Genomic DNA, 16,859 nt, shown 5'->3' on the forward strand with positions numbered 1-16,859 from the left:
TCTTACTGCCATCCTTCTTTCTTAGAGGAACTCTGGGTAGGAAAGATAATGGCTGACAGAACTATGCTCCTGTGGCCACACTGCTCCAACCACAAACAAAACTGCTGGCTTTTACAAGATAAAAGAAAGAAAGGGAAAACAGGAAGTCTGGAAACTTTCCCTGCAATGGCAAGACCCTGCCCTCCACCCCACACCTATTTTAGAGGTTGAACCACATCCCCCCCACCCCAAATAACCATCCCCACTTTGCAAACAACATATGAGTGCAGGATGGCTCCTTCCATCTAGGTCTAGATGGGATGGGGCTGCACTCTCCTTAAAGCAACAGGCTTTCATTTTAGGGACCCTCCATGATCCAACTCTGTTTCTGGATGTGCAGGTGGCCAGGCATGTCTTTTACCACTGTCATCTGGCACATCAGCTTTCCTGGAGAAGTCAGATTTGGTCACAGTTATTTATTCTCTCTGCCAGGTTGAATTCCTGTAATGTACTCTAATGCTGCCTTGGAAAACTGTCTGGAAACTTCCATTGGTCCAGAATGCTGTGGCCAGATTGTTATCTAGGTCTAGCAGGATGGACAATATAGTGCCAGTTTCCGCTCAGCTATACTGGCTATCAATTAATTTGTGGCTTCAGTGGAAAGTGCTGGCTTTGGGTTTTATCTCTCGAAAGAGTCTGGAATCTTGGGAACCGTCTCCTGCCTAGTAAGCTTGTTCAAGAACTCCAGAGCAGTTTCTGAGGCTTTGCTTGACTCCAGTCTCATCATCCTTGACTAGGGTGACCAAATTCCCTCTTCTTCACAACTGTTAAAGATACAGGAGCCCTGTCCTCCTTTTCCTATGGGCACCCTATCCTTGACCACTCTCCATGCTAGCTGGGACTGATGCAAACTGAAGACCAACAACATCTTGAGGGCTACAGTTTCCCCACCTCTGATGTAAAACATAGGAAGGTGCCTCAGGTCAGAATATTTCTCCCCCTAGCCCAGAATTGCCTAGTTTGACTGGGAGCGGGCTCAACCACTCAGCTCTGTGTTGCTCCCATGCCACTCTGGGAATGTCAGAAGTCACAAGGATGAATTGACAGTGTAGTTCTCTCCACAGCCTTCTGCGGAACTGATGTAGGAAGGAATTGCATTGCAAGTGTCTCACATGATCTGGAGTTTCTGACAGTACCAGAGCAGTACAGTAATGGCCTCTGCTACAGCTGCTCCCCTGCCACTAAAGTAACATTGGAATGAACCCTGTTAATAAAGAGACAACCATAAAAATCCAAACCCTGGAAACAGGAAAACCTGAACCACAAACTTTGAAACACTGAGACTTGTTGACCACCGTGAAAGAAAATAGCTCTCTGCAAGTGGGACCTGCAGCAAAATGTTGCCTTGTGGAATGCTGCTGTTCAAGATTCCAGCCAATCCATGTCATCCCCCTCTGAAGGAGAAGAGCCCCTCAGAGCCAGGCATTTGGGCCTGGCCGACCTTCTGAATGGGAGGATTTGCAGTGCTAGCAGTGAGAATAGGATGGGTAGTGAGGGGCATAAGAGACCCGAAGCCAAAGGGTTGGTTGGGCGGGGGGGGGGGGGTATAGGAGACAGACATGGTGAGTGGGAGAGAGACAGATACAGTTGCAAGGAAGGGCGCAGTGGTGGCAATGGTGAGCCGTGGCAGATGTTGTGGGAGAGCTTGTGCCGGTGCTGTCCAGCTCACTAAGCTTCCCCCACTCCACCCTATACACACTTCCCCCTCAACATTTTTTTTTTTTTTTTTTTTTTGTATTTCTGCAAACCCAGTGGTTCCCCAAAGCTTCCTGTGGGTGGGTGGTGCCATTTTGGCAACAGACGGAACAGCACTCACAACATCAGAAATAGAAGGAATGGTTTATTTACAGGATTTCATTCCTGCCTTTCTACTCAACCTGCTCAAGGCAGCTTACAATATAACAGGAAAAACAATAAACCAGTAAAAGTTACACTAAGTGCAAAATGAAAACCTATATATGTCACAGCAGAGAATAAATTACCCTAGGAAACTAAAACAATCAAATGGTTGACTAACCAAATGCTTCACACACACACACACACACACACACACACACACACACACACACACACACACATGCAGAGTGGAAAACCATAAGGGACCAGGTAAGGTAAATATTGTGGGGAAGGGGGTTTCAGTTATACAATCTTCACACATCAAGGCTATGATGGCATACTTCTGTAAATCTAACATCTATGGAATGTACATCGTTACTCTAATTTGTGGAAAGAGTTGTGTGAATCATCCACCATACTTTCTCTTCTTTATAAATACTTTTAGGACTTAGCATTGCACTCTCTTCTCTTCACCACCATTCACGTTGTCCCTGGAGTATTTCAAAAGCACATTCTCACAAAAGTCATAATCACATGTAAAATGAATTCACTTAAACCCTTGAACTCTATTTTTCCTCATTTTAATCCAAAACCTTGTAGGCTTTGTTTATCCCTTCATTCTGAAATGAATGGCCAGGCCTGAATGTACCAGCTGATTCAATTTACTTGTACAGTTTTGATATTTCCAGCTTTTACAAGGTGAAAAAGATTTTCTTAAATCTTTTCACAGCTGCGGCTCTTACATGTCCGTGTCACGGCGAAGGCACAAACATGAAACTTTATGAGTTCTACAGTGCCTGGCCATATAATTAAATCAAAATGCTTTTGAGCTTTAGAAAACACCTGTTGCAGCCTTCACTGGTTTTCAGTGGAGAAAAAGATCCTGAGAAGTATAATGTGACAAACTGCTAACGCCGTATGCTGCACCTTTAGGCTTTTGTGGCCGCCGTCTTCTCTGGCCTCAGAACTACATGTCCTGTTGCAAGTCACTTTTGTTCCCATTTCACACATGGGGAAGTGGGGCTGCAATCCTGTACTCATTTACCTGGGAGTAAGTCCCATGGGACTCAATGGCCTCACATCCGAGTAGACATGCATAGGATTGCACTGTGAGGCAACAATGCCAAATACATAAGTTCCCTGTTTCTTATTCATGGGCGGAGAAAGTAGGTCTCCAGGTGGGTTGGACTTCAATACCCAGCATTCCTGACCACTGTCATGTTGGCAGGGGCTTTTGGGAGCTGAAGTCCAAAACATATGGAGATATACCTTCTGTCCACCCCTATCAGGTAGTTCAGAGAGCTCGGGCACAGCATTATAGCCAAGTGCACAAACTATAAGCTGGACATTTCAGGTTAGCATGGAACTCATTCAGCAATTTAAGTCAAGAAGTGGGCTCTAAGAGCTTTTAATCTGCTGCATTTACTTTCCATTTTGTCACAGAATTGAGATCTGATCACTACATGAGGAATGTTTCTTTTCTCGCTTTTTCAGTACATAAACTTTAGGTGGCACTGTGGTATAGCTGAATAGTGCAAATACACACATGAGAACAGCATTTTCTTTTGCATTCAGAAATAATACCCCCAAGAAGCAGTGGAGAAACATGGGAGAGTTACACAAGTGGAAGATGATGAGATCAAGACTCCCCACAAAATCCCATGACTGAAGCAGGGCAATGGTGCCATAAAATGGTGCCACTTGAGAAGCACTCCAGTCATTAAGGGAATCCATTACTGAAGAGAGATTTGAAAGCACATCTCCAAGGCCAAAGCCCACCATGTTAACCAATGGGCCACAATGATTCTATAAAAGGCACCACACTGCTTTGGCTATACAGTTACTATTATCACAGGTTTTTCTAATCCTATCTCAAATCTTTTGCTGGAAATGGTTGGCAAACCATCATTCCAGCAATACTTTAGTGCACCTGGTAATAATGGTGCTTATGAAGGAACCCTCTGGGCAGACATTACAGGTAACTCCTTCAGGTGAGATGAATTCAACAGTTTGTTGAATTCAACATTTTGGGCTGAGGGAGCTAATGTGTTTCACTAGTGATAACTCAAAGTAAATTCCACTTGGGATGCATGTTGGCAGAAATGCACAGCTGTATGTGTACCACAGCTAATCCATCCTCAGTATACACCAGTTTCCTTTTCTGTGCTTACAACCTCTTGGAATGGAAACCTGTTAGGAAAAGTCCAAAGCACACAAAGAAATGTTATATAGTCAGTAGCATTGCCAAAGCTGTGCCACACTTTCAATGAAGTAAGAAGCTTTTTAAAAAACGACGACACCAGGATTGATTTGAAAAGGCTGCACAAAATTATGCGACAGCAATAGCCTTTTGTCTTCTCCTAGTTCTCCTCTCCTAGTTCCCCAGGCACTGTCATTAGAATAGTTGCATTCCAAAAAATACTAAGAACAATAAGAAAGAACAATAATAATAAATTGCCATGGCAAAGTTTAATGCCTTAAGGGTATTTTCATGGGGTAAATAAATTCTTGCATGGCTGGTTCTCAGAATCCATGCATTCATTTGTTTCCACATTGTGCTAGTTGTTGTTGTTAGCCCCAAACAGATCTTACATTAGATTTCACTAAAAAACAGAAGAGAATACAAGGGCTTTAACCTGGCACCTAGAAGATAATAACGTATGAAGAATATGTCTGGGGAGGCATTCCACTAGCAAGGTGCCAGCATCTAAGCCATGCATAAACTTTAAGTAAAATAGTACTACACCACCAGGCTAATACTCTGAAGCCATGTTAATCTCTTTGATTTTCTGTATAATCATGTACGCTGTGTGTAATGTAATGTGCTTATCTATGATCATAACAAATTTATCCGTTATAGTGGGGGGGGGGGCTGACCTAGGGCTTGAACTACATTTTAATCTTCATTTTGAATCCAACCTGTTTTGATAATACTCATTTCATAGCGCCTGGGTTGCAGATCTGTCCTCCAGGAATGACAGTGTACCCAAATCAGCTGCTTCAATAGAAATGTCAGCCAGTTAAGCAGAAAGGAGGTTATATACCTCTCTGGACCCAGTGACCCAAAGAAAGTTCTCCATATTCTCAAGTGGATTAAACAAACAACAAAAATAAGTGAAGACAGGAAGAGGAAGGATACAGCAAAGGAGGTGGAGGAGTGCCCGGTGTCAAGTGCCAAGCCTCTGGTCTCTTTTATAGTCACACAATGAAGATGGATTTATAGTCAATTACTTTTATTATGCAAGCCACAGCCAGATCAACAGTGCCTCAGGTTACAAGCAGAATCCACAAACAGCACTGCGCAGCAATGTTCTCCAGTCAGATTTGCATAATACAGGAGACTACAGGTAGCTATCTTTGTTTAATGCACGATAGTAGAAAGTGTTTTATGGCTGCAAATGGTGTAAAATACAATAAATACAACAAATCTGTCGTGGCCCAAGTGGCTCAGATTTCCCCATAGTGGACACACCCCTGGAGTGGACATTAGGGAGTTCACCCATCCCTAGCTGGGCCCAATTCCTTTATCTGGTGACACAGTGGAACAGTACAAGTAGCTTTAGGTTGGTATGTGGTTTTCACAGCCTTTGATGCTCGATCTGCATGGCATCTAGTCACTTTCAGCTAGGCGTGTGCTCCAATACAAATGCTCACTTGCACTATCTTGGGGGCAGAATCCAACTGTATCATTCCGCTAGCACAAATGACAATGCAGCAGCAGAGACTAGATTCCATAGTACACGCAAGAGAAGATTCCAACTAAAATTACCTTTGTGCAAGCTCGGCTGCACATTACACTTGCACAGCTGGCTGTGCAACCAGTTGTACTTCACACTTGCTCAACTGTAACGTGCTTGCCAACAGATAGAGTTGGCAGAGCTCCACTTGCACTATTTCAGTTTGTGGAATAATACGGTTGGATACTGCCCTGAGAAGATGCACTTTAAAACAAGCAGGCATGCACAAGGAAGTTCTGGACATGAGGTTTGTTCCTGAAAAACAAACTGTCCAGGAGGGCTGGCTCACAAATACCCTTGCATACATCACGTTCTTTCTCTGCTCTCGATTACTGCACATCTGAAGAGATGTGAAATTATAGGGACCTTCCATTGTTTATGTTAAATCTGCGATGGCCCCATTCCCACATGCATGTCCCCAGCAAGCAATGAACACGGCTGTGTGAACTTATCATACATAACTCTCATCCTAGTTATCCCAAGCACTTGCAATCAGTACACAACATAGGTCCTTCATTGCACCACTGATTTGATAGGATAGTGGGCCATTGACACTGCATGGTCTGCTCAGAGCAAGGGCTCGTGCTTTCCTTAGCCATTGTCTTTGCATCCTCTCACTTTGAGAACCATACCATATAAATCAGTTTAATTTTTTCCCCATTCCCATAAACTGCATGAAGAACCAGTTTCACTTGAGCTCTTTTCCGATGTTTACATCCCAGAGGTTTCTTTGCCTAGATGGTCCCAGGGAAATGTTTAGTGATTAAAACGACGTGAAGGCAATGTTTGGCTTGCAGCGAAATCGTGGAAATATTGACTATTGATCCAGCTGTACAGAGTCAAATTACTTAGGAAAACAACTCCTCAATTTTTCACTTCACTGAAGCTGCAGGGCGGTCACTGTTAGGATCATTACCTCTTGTCTGTAAAATACAAGGAAAGTGAGAATGTGTGCAAGTAGGTTTTGAACCCAGTGAACTTTGTGGGTTTGAAACGAATGCATCAAAAACAATCTTTGGTTTCCATGAATGCATCCCCTTCTCATTTGAGCAGGGCGTTCATCGCGGAATGCTGTAATTTAGGTGCTCTGGTGACACCATAAATCATCAAAATGCTGTCATGAGCTTATTAGAGAGTGCCCAGGCTGCCAATATCTGATGCAGAGAAATGTAATGACACACATTTCCTTAATGAATAAGCAAGTAAACTTTCTTCTAATTGTAGGTGCCAGAGTAGCGAGCCAGAACTCAGTCCCTTAAGGTATAGAGTTCTATGGTGGAAAAATGTAAATATTTTTTATACAGTGCTCAGTCAATAGTCTTGTTAAAAAGGAACTGATGGGCAGGCAAGTGGTATATGCAAACAAAAATATAGAACACACCTACAATGGTTCCATACTCTTGAATTTCCCTTTTTGATACATTTTGCTAATTTATTTTTATATATCCTGGAGACAGAACTAGAAATAAGAAACAGGATGTATAAATCACAGGTGAAAATGCCATTTCCCTAAATGTAGGCCTTGACAGGGTTCAGTGGCTAGGAAGCCAAGACTTGTACCTGAAAATAATGCAGCTCCCATTCCTAACTTGGAGGCCTTAGCTAGACCTAAGGTTTATCCAGGGATTGTCCCGGGGTCGTCCCTGCCTGCTCCCGGGATATCCTGTGTGTCATTTACATGAACAGGGATGACCCTGGGACAATCCCAGGATAAACCTTAGGTCTAGCTAAGGCCTGAGGCTAATTAAATTCTCCACTCCTTACCAAACCTGTACTGTTTGCACATTGTTCCTAAATAGCTTTTTTAAAAAATACATCGCTTACAATTCAGCTAAGGTTGATATTAGAGAACGAATTTGCACATGGACAGAAAGCACAGTCTTCATATATGTGTGTGTGCCCTAATAAAGGATATCCTAAAATGTAGATTCATCCCCTACCTTCTTGCATCTTGGTGTCACAGGAATCAGTGTGTGTGATCATAGAATCATAGAATAGCAGAGTTGGAAGCGGCCTAGGAGGCCATCTGCTCAATGCAATTTAAAGCATGATGGCTGTTCAGCTATATCTTGAAGGCCTCTAGGGTGGGAGAGCCCACGTCCTCCCAAGATAATTCTTTCCGTTGTCATGCTGCTCTAACAGTCAGGACATTTTTCCTGACGTCCAGCCGGACTCTGGCTTCCTATCACTTGTGCCCATTGTTCCATGTCCTGCTCTCTGGGATGATCGAGAAGAGATCCTGGCCCTCCTCTGTGTGACAACCTTTCAAGTACTTAAAGAGTTCTATCATGTCTCCCCTGAGCCATGGCCATTTGTTACCCAACCTATCTGCAGCTTTATAAGCACCTTGAATTGTGAGGTGCCTGGAAGCAAACATGTAACCAATGCGTTTAAGGAAACTTGGGGCTTCTATGTCTTTGATGACTCACCAAATTTCCATGCCATTTGCACTGCAAACACTGGCAGCCTCATGTCCAGCAGGGGTGGGCAGAGTTCAGATTTCCAGGAGCTACATGTTTCTTTTTTTACTAGAACCCTGAGATGCACCAGCCAGAGCTTCCTGTAAAAGACATGCACCTCGAATCAAAGAGCTTTTGGGTTTGGAAAGAATCAGGATGATAGCTCCTAGACCTGAGGCAGTAACTGCTAGCCAATTTAGAACATCAGAAGTGCCCTGATGCTGGATCAGACCAAGGATCCATCTAGTCCAGCACTCTGTTCACACAGTGGCCAGCCAGCTTTTTGCCAGGGAACAACAAAGCAGGACATGGTGCAACAGCACCCTCCCACCCATATTCCCCAGCAACTGGTGCACACAGGCTTACTGCCTCGGATACTGGAGATAGCACACAACCATCAGGGCTAGTAGCCATTGATAGCCTTTGCCTCCAGGAATTTATCCAACCCCCTTTTAAAGCCATCCAAATTGGTGGCCATCACTACATCTTGTGGTAGTGAGTTCCATAATTTAACTATGTGCTGTGTGAAGAAGTCCTTCCTCTGTCCACCAGACTGCTCTGCAGAAGGGATATGTTTGAACTTGCTCCAGGGAGGGTCTTGACAATGTCCTCCTTTCATGGAGTGGGTCTATTAGCATCCCAAAAGGGCTACAAAACTTAGGGCTACATTTTGCCCTTAGACCTCCCCTTTATGAAAACTCTCTTCTTAGGGCAGGGTGCCTAATCCTTTCATCCCCAAGGGGTGCACCCAGTGCTGAATGATGAAGGGGTCGTGTGTGTGTGTGTGTGTGTAGCACCCCTCCCCCCACCCCACACACACTCCCACCCCATACACATCTCAGTACACAGAGACTTGGAGTTAACCTCTCCCAACCTCCATTAGTCTCCACCCACATAACTGTTTCACTGTCACTACTAGTGGTGGGGAAACAGTGATCTTGGAAGCGGGGTTGGGAAAGACTTTCACCTGTCCTGTCCCCCGCTTATCCTCAGTGAGATCACTATCCAGGTATTGCCAACAACAGCACCCGGACAAAACAGCAATCTTCTCCACCCAGCACCCCCTGAATGATCAGCTGGGCTGCAGGAAAGAGTGGATGAGATCCAGTGGTATAGTGGTACATTTTGATGTGCAGGTGCTCATCATGACAGTCCCCAATGCCAGGCCTACCAAGGAGAGTCCAAAAATCCAAGGAGCTGTGCTGACCCATATTAATGATCCAGTTCTAGCACTCTTCATCTCCTCCAGGAGGAGGATTTTTGTATGGGGATCATAATTGCCCATTTAAGACCACTTCACCCTAGCCCCAAATACTTTGCACGACTGCTGCTAACGATATATTGTTCTTGGGGAAATTCCTTGCTTCCCAGCTACTGTGAAGACTACAGCTAAGTTCAAAGGAAACAGGGAAGTCTGAAAGGGGTGATGGATAAAAGTCAGCCTAAAACTTGTTGGGGGCGGGGGGAAGCAAAAACATAGGGACAGTTGATCTGGTTTGCATACTTTTTAAAGGAAAAACTGTAAAGGGTTTTTTTAATCATTCATCTGAAAAAAATGTAGGGAGGCAGATAAAATTTAGGGGGGGATGGGCCCTTCCTAGCCTAACCCTGGCTACTGGCCTGGATGGCGTCAGCATCCCACCTAATTAATGAAAATACTGTTGGCACTGTGTGCCTGTGAGCCCTGGCTCCACTTCACCACTGACGGGGTCCTGCCTGCTCCATGCGCCACACCAAGGCGTATCAGAGAGATTCGCAATGGAGCCACACGAGTTCAGATTTTTATGAGTCCAACCTACGGATTCTGCAGTGGACCAGTTTTCCCATGTCGGGTGGAGTCTGCGGACTTGCAGACCATTTTCCTAACTTAGGGAATTTCCCACAAATTTCATCATAGAAAAATATGAAAAAATGAACAATAGGAAAAAGAAGTGCTTTTCCCCATTGGCTAAAGTGTGAAAATGTACAGTTGGGGGGAATTTGTGCAAATTCACATTTGTGCAAATTAGGGGGAAATCCAATTCTGTTGGTGGGCGATGAAACAAAAGGCCTGATAATCCATGAAGCACAGACAGAACGGATTTTACACAATCCGTATATCACTAGCCACGCCAGGAGCTGCCGACTGCCATACCTGGCCCACCAGCTGCAGGTTGTGGACATCTTCCTTGGGAAAAATGGAGGGTCAATCCCCAGGTTCAGCCAAACCTCAGCTGGGAATTCTTCCCCCTCCCCCAACCTCATTGCCTGTTGTGCCTCCCTTTCTCTCTTCCTGGTCTGCCTGTCCTCCTCTGCCTAGTAACTCCCTCCCAGGTCCTTCCTGCGAACCTCTCTCTTCTCCCACACTCTTCCTCTCCCATCTCTTGCTCCGTCCTGAGCCCTTCAAAGGAGTCAGCTGCATCCAACCCCAACCCTCCTGGAGGCTATTTCTCTAGCCAAGATGGCTGCCAAGTGGGCAGTGCTTCCCAGTTGTCTCATGGGGGGGTACCATACATTGGTGTCCCAGCTCCTCCAGTGGCAGAAGGGGAACAGTGTCCCCTAGAGGGGTCCAGAGGTGACACACAATACTCTTACAGCAATTTCGCCACTCAGAGAAAGGACATTGATAATTGTGTCCATAACAAGAACATAAAATTAGCCCTGCTGATTACCTAAGTCCAGCATCCTCTTCCCTGCGGAGTTACACAGCATACGGTCATCAATGTGTTCACTAAGCTCAAGGTAAGAGTTTACCAGGGGTTGAACATCTGCTCCAACTTAAAGACAGTCTGATTACAGGATGTTCTCTTGGGATCTTCTGGCTGCCTTTGCTTCAGTAAGTTTTAGTGGAGCCCAAAGATGCTGAAGAAGTGTTTAAAGAGGCGCAGACTACTATTGTGCTTGACCTTATTCATGTTGGCTACTAACAACTAGCCATGTGGTGAATGGGTGGTGATGAATACCTCCCTTGAGTGCACAAATGAGTTGTGAGACCACTCCTGAGTCCTTTAAAGTCGGTGATATCCCACAGTGCTCTTGCACTCATGTCCTACTTGCGGGCTTCTCACAGGCAGTTGGTTGCCCACTGTGTGAAAAGAATGCCGGACTAGTTCGTTGGATCCATCATGGCTCTTCACATGGTCTTATGAAGAAACCTTTTGTGGACCCAAATAAATTTTCCCATTCAGCATCACTAATCTTTCCTTTTGCGAAGGAAAGTGAGGGGTGGCTCCACAACTCCAGTTATACTTTGATGACTCTGCACTTCTGTTCTACAGCCACCTCAGGAACCTGCGTGTTTCACCCAAGTCAAAAGGCAGGTCAGAGTTACAGCCCCCCTCTCTTTGAGTTTTCAGAAATGGAGATCAGCCATTGCTCTGTGTAATCTGTTACCCGTGGTGACTAATCTGCTGACTTCATGGCCATAACACTTGGACCATTTTTTGAACGTTGTTTCCTCCCCCATCCCCTGCTTTTTATTTTTTGAACTGCCTATTCTGATGAAGACTTCTGGAAAACTCAAAAGCTCAATTTTGTGGAATTTTGGTTGATCCTAATAAAGGTCTTGCCCAGCTGTGGATTTTAGATGACATTGATTATTTAGACCAGCCTTGCCCAACCTAATGCCTTCCAGATATTTTTGTCTACAACGCCCAGAATTCCAGATCATTGCCCATCCCAGCTGGGGCTGATGGGAATCATAGAATCATAGAATAGCAGAGTTGGAAGGGGCCTACAAGGCCATCGAGTCCAACCCCCTGCTCAATGCAGGAATCCACTCTAAAGCATCCCTGACAGATGGTTGTCCAGCTGCCTCTTGAATGCCTCTAGTGTGGAAGTTGAAGTCCAAAATATCTGGAGCACACCAGATTGGGGAAGACTGTTTTAGACACATTTAAATTTTGTTTCAGGCCCAACGACCTTGGTTGCTCTGGGGTGGAAGGACAAAGAAAGTGTGTGTTTACTCATTCACCCTGGGGCTGTCTTGACAGCATTGCTTTGCTGCTCGTCCCTTCAAAACCCCACAACATCACAGCTACAGGATGGGAGCAACAAATCCCCATGGCAGGAAGGAGCATGGGCTTCCCTGGCAGTGCTGGTGGCTGTTCATCTCATCAAGCCCGCCCTCTGGGCAGCCCTCCTGCATGTGCTCCGTGACCAACAGTGGGCCTTGATCCGCACCAGAATGCCCCCAACCTCAATGCAAAATGAGGTTGCCACCAACAGGCAGTGGTGACCTCAGAATAAATGAAAAAGTCGACATTTTTTTTAAGTGTGCAGTTTCGGGGGGAAAGCCTGTGGTGGGTGCAAGTTGGCGGCTGCATTGTTTAAACTATGCAGTGCCACTGCACAGCCACCATGAGATATATAAGGAATATAGACAGCCCCGTTGATTGCTCAGTAGCTTTCAGTAGCACTAACCGTCCTATCTTCCTGTATCATTTGTCTGGAATGGGAGTTTCTGTAATACAGTTTGTCATGTGAAACAGAAGTAGGAGAGCTGGGGGTGAGGGAATTGTCAGTTTGCTGCCAGAACTACCACAGAAAGAGGAACAGAGGCCAAGTATCATATAGATTAGAAAAATGTGTTTGGTTTGGGCTTAAAAATGAACTAAGGTCAGCAGCCTCTGTTTGGAGCTGAAATCATAGAAGATATACATGGACAGCAGGCCCCATGTAAGAACTTATGCTTGCCATGAGCTTCAATAGTATTTGCTTCTTTAACACACAACTTGCATTAGGTTAAACTTTGAATGAAAAAAAGTTTTTTTAAAAAGGAAAGAAAACTTCCCTTCAAACATTAGAAGTTGCAGCATATTCTCTCTTCTCTTGCAAAATGAATAACAAAGGTCCATTTTCAATGTAAGCCATTTTTATAGTCAGACGTAACAAAATAAATTAACAGTTTTTCTCCGTATGTTATCTGTTGTCCAAGTATATCTTATTAGTGGGTTAAGACTACCCTCTCTTGCACAAAGGAAGAACTGCACCTAATGTGGCAGTTTCAGGCCTTTTTTTAAAAAAAAACACCACCCTATAGCAGTCCCATTTATCCATAAAATTTTATTCAGGCAGAGAAGGACAAGCTTTTGTTCATGTGAAAGTTCAGGAAAAAAAGATTTTCCTCTTATCACTGGATCATTTCTTCAGATGGTGGCTGTCGTGACAGTGCCAGGTTCCCACTGCTTTTGGGAAAGGCCCGTGCTTTCGCTGCTGCGGGGTGGTATCCTGATGCTGAAGGCAGCATCTGCCTGGGAATGCCTCCGCCTCAGCACTGGAGTCCATAGACAGCAGAAGGTCTGCAGTCAACTTGCTCCAGCGTAAAAAGTTGGGGTAAGCCCCTGACTTTTTAAATTCGAAGCATTGCGTGGTGACTTTGAGGGGACTGCTGCCTCATATAACTGTCGCTTTGCCACTCGTTCTTGAAAATCCCACGGCGTATATGCAAACTTCCTGTGTATAACCACTGTGGGGCTTTTAAAACATATAGACAGCCCCCAGGGTTCACTCTGAAATGTGCTGTTCTGCCTAAACAATACTTGAAGTGCATTTTAGCAAATAGCAGTGCCTTATGTTTAGAAATAGGCAGTGCAGACTACTATAAATTGCAGAGGGCACCTGCAATTTTGAGTAGATCTCAAAGATTCAGTTAGAATGTGATAGAAAACGTAGTCATATATTTTCAACACTTTACTTTTTTAAATATACTTGTGTGCCATGGTGTGATACTCTTGCAGTGTTTTCAGTTAAGTGTTCAGAAATAACTTCCATGGATACTGTCATATGATCGAGTCATACCTATTTAGCAGTAGACATGGATGAATCTGCAGTGTCAGTTTTGCTTCCTCCCGCAATTGGGCTCTTTGAATCTCAAGCCCTTTCCATTCTCATTGTGAAGAAATCTGCAATTTTTAGCAAATTCTTATCAAAAAAGCAAACCAAACAAAATCCTCACTGTTCTGCACTAGCCAAATTCAATAGGAACAGTCACTCCCATCATAGGAAGGACTATGTTGTTGTACTTGGTACGTCACTATTAAATAAGGGACTTGGAGAGAGAGAGATCCTTATTCAGTACCACAAGCCTGGTTGAAAATACAGGGATTCAAACCCAGATCTTTAAGAGCTAAAGACTCTAAAACCTTTAGTTGGATGGACAAATCTGACAGTTTTGCTTTCTTTTAAATTCAGTATTTACAAATATATCAACAACAATGGCAACAACAACATCCCAAGTTCTTTCCATCCTAATTCTGAAGAAATTTGCAGATTTTGATAATATCTATTCAGAAATATGAACCAAACAAAATTCTCACCCATTTTATTATTTATTTATTTATTTATTTATTTATTACATTTCTATACCACCCAATAGCCAGAGCTCTCTGGGCGGTTCACCCATCTCTGTCTAAAAGAAAGGGTCTCTGTTTTCTGGTACTTACCCCCAGCAGATTGCTACCTCTATTTTGTCCATATTTTGCACTTAGAAGAGAGATGAAGGATGCCTGTTTTGAAAATGGTTAGTGCAAGTAAGTTTCAGACAGCTCCCGGGAAACTGTAGCATTTAAATCTTTGAATAAGCATCTCTTTTGCCCTTGTTCTTCTACATGGGCATGCAATTTTACTTGTATGAACATTGATGCCATCTAACACCAGTCCTACTTGAAGTAGACTTAATTTAGACTAACATTGGATACAATCCTATGTTACAATCCTAATACAATCCACACTGTATTTAAACTGGGATCCTACACTGATCAGGGGGTTGGACTTGATAGCCTAAATGGCTTCTTCCAACCCTATGATTCTATAAGATCAGCTTAAGTTACAGCAATGCAAGCAGTGCCTGTCTGATGCTACTGTGATTGAACCATGATAGTCAGCGGTAGTCTAGAGTCTTGCAAATAGATTGTTGCTCCAGCAATACCAGGGCAAGGATCGAATCTCTTAAAAGGCCTTTAAGAAAGTGAGCAGAAGAGCCCTGGAGTACTCTATGGTAGTCGACAAGCATGGATCTGAGCAAAATCTGGCAAAGTTTGCTGGAGCTCCTGCACAATTCATACATCTCCTCTTTTCCTCTAACGGCTCTCATCCGTGTCCATTTCTTGGCCCCTGCTCTACACAAATGTAAGAATGCATGTAAGGAATAGCAACTCAGTGTTGAACAAAGAGACACAGTTCCTTGACTTCAAAAACATAATCCCTCCAAATCTAAAGGAAACTTCATGCAAAAGGTGGTGCAATTGGAGAAAAGGATACAATTGTTCCTAAAGCCAGAAAGAGCTGTTGGGTTTCGTGTATTTTTGATGATCCTTATTTTCCTGTTGGCAAATGCAGCTCAGCTAATTGGTTTTCTCTATGGCCAAGTACTCATTTCAACAGCACTGCTTGTGGCAATCAACAGTTCTCCTAATGCCAGACACCAGAGAAGCCGACTAGAAAAAGATTAGGCTGAAGTGTTTATGATCTGTTCAAGTACAGCAGGAAATTATTTGAACAGTTGCCCTGGATCAGCTTGCCAAAAGCCCAAAATGGTAAATAAATGTTACCTGTTTATAGCAGAGGTACGAGTTAAAGCCTCTGCTACTCATTTTTACCTATGGGCTGTGATTGGGAGGAAAAGATGTGTTTCGGTACAAGTGGCAAATGTGACTAGGAAAGGGTAGTGCTAAAACATGATGAAAAATGCATTGCCTCATTTGCCTCCATACTCACATGACTGCCTTGATGAGGAACTGTGTGGACAAAAAGGTGCTATGCACATTTTTCCTTTTCCCAATTCAGCAACCAGGGATGCACAAGCGTAGCTCCCACCCCACCCCACCCCCACCCTCACCCTCAAAAAGCTGTAATCACTACTAAGGTGCTCAGGGAGGGATTCAATATAGAGCTCCATCAGGTGAGCATTTTATTGTATGCTCATTATTGGGCACTCACGGATTTTCGCAGGCCCCTCTCACAATGCCGTGTGCCTTGCATATACCTCGCACACCTCCCACGCCTTCTAGCCTTCTTCACAACACCAAAAAAACTCCCCAGTAAGTCCGATTTATTTTAAAGGTGGAAGTTGTCACGATCTCCTGCTGCGTGCAGGAGAAGCAGTGCAATCAAAATGGCCCACTGAATGGACCACGTGCACATTGTATACTTCCTCTTTCAAAAGAGGAAGTGATGAAGGACAAATGCAGAGGCAGAGAAGTGACGGTAAGGAAACACGATTTTCCCCCATGTGATGATGCTCATAGTCCGCTCCCCTCCCCAACAATTGATCAATGTAACTATGTCTTTTGGGGTGACACCATGTGATGGATGGATGAATGAAGTCTACCTAGTTCAAGTAGACTTAATGGCCCCTGGCAGTGGACCCTCACTGGCCATTTTGGATTTGGAGTGTGTGTGTATGAGAGTGAGAGAGTGAGAGTCTCGGAATCTTGATTGCTCCATTATCCCAAAGTTGTGTCCGTGGCTTTATGAGTTGATAGGTATCCTACTCTATTCTTCTTCTAATGTCGATGCAGCAATACTACCCCAATCTACAGATCCTTACACACAGCAGTAAGGTATATGTACGTGACTGAATGCAAGGATCTCGGCCCATTAACATGTCAAATAGATAACTTATAGACTGGGGTCTCCACAGAAGGTATTGGTGAAGGTTATGGGGGAGCTAAGTTCAAAAGATCTGAGAGAGACCGCTGCAAGAGGTATAATTTCCACTCTCTGGCTGTGATCCACAGTAGACTCATGCTGGCTTGATTCCATGGACATTAATTGTATTAAACTAGTACAAGTAGAAGGAGGAGGAAAA

The sequence above is a fragment of the Elgaria multicarinata genome, chromosome 7 (assembly GCF_023053635.1).
Source record: "Elgaria multicarinata webbii isolate HBS135686 ecotype San Diego chromosome 7, rElgMul1.1.pri, whole genome shotgun sequence".
Lineage (NCBI taxonomy): Eukaryota > Metazoa > Chordata > Lepidosauria > Squamata > Anguidae > Elgaria > Elgaria multicarinata.